Raw genomic sequence first — 1,325 nt, 5'->3', positions numbered from 1 at the left:
CAACGACGACAATATAATATATATATATAATTTCTCCGTTATGTAACTGCCAATTGATTGTTTCCTAAGGGTATTATATACGTAATGATAAGAAAAAATTAGAATCGAATAATAATGAAAATGAAAATTAAACTGTGTAATGTAACTACTCGTATAGTTATAGATAGCTAGGTATATGGGAAATGACATGTCTGAAATGACAATATTAATAATAATAACAATAAAAACTATAAAAGGGATAAAACTGGCTTTTGCAAACGGAGAATTTTGAAGGAATAGCCAAACAGCTAGTCGTAGAACGACGAAGAGTTGAAGCTACATAATATTACGCCGTGAAACTATATGAACACGGAGCTAACCAACGTACTATATACAATAATAATATCATTTAGTACGTATCATCGATTAGTGATACGTCTATATAATTATTACATATCAGATGTAAAAAATAACAAGTTGCTTCAATAAAAATCAACAGTAAGATGTATTCGTATATACCGAGAGTTCTATAAATGACCTGCTCAACGATTCCAACTCGCCTTATTTGTTTATAGGCGTAATCAACTTTGTAAAAATATTACCAACGTAGTAGACGAAGTGACCGATGCGTAGTGAACATGAACTTATATTACAGAAACAGACTGCGCGGTCTGTGAATCAAGCTGAAGCCTTAATTAGAAAGAGGGAGCACAGCTGAAACCGGACCTTTCTGTTGCACGATTGAAAGAGTGGGGAGCAGCCGCCAGGCGGGGAAAGCAATAAGGCAAGCGGGGAGGTGTACTTATAATAGTCTACGTGTTTCCCCCGCCAAGTCACCGATTAGAGTGAGAGATCCGACTCCAGCTGTTGCCCTCTCTTTCTAATTACGGCTTCAGCTCGGTGCACAGACCGTGGAGTCTATCTCTGCAAGTCTATGCCTCTATTTCTGTTTCTACCGGCGGCCATTTTGAAATTCAACCTTATTGTGTCCACGGACTTAATTATGTCTATTTACGCTATCTATCCATTTCCGCAGTCATAGGAACTTAATTAATTTAAAATAAAAACACATTAATGAACCCAGAGGAGAGCAGAATCGATTATCTGCGAATAGTAGAGGGTCGAACGAGAAATACCTGACGAGACACTCCAGCTCGAGACTCAGGTCCCACGGAATCCACTATCTGTGAAGAAGTGAAAAATGATGTAGCGAAAACCACTAAATTCTGATATCAGATGCTAGTTTTAATTAGAGTCCCTCTGTACGCAATAATACGAATCACATTATAGCTTGTGCACTCACGACAAAGTTACAAGGAAGAACCTTTGAATCGCCATCTGTTTGT

The sequence above is a fragment of the Neodiprion lecontei genome, chromosome 4 (assembly GCF_021901455.1).
Source record: "Neodiprion lecontei isolate iyNeoLeco1 chromosome 4, iyNeoLeco1.1, whole genome shotgun sequence".
NCBI classification, from domain to species: domain Eukaryota; kingdom Metazoa; phylum Arthropoda; class Insecta; order Hymenoptera; family Diprionidae; genus Neodiprion; species Neodiprion lecontei.
The sequence above is the reverse complement of the archived record's forward strand: the minus strand, read 5'-3'. Positions refer to the sequence as shown.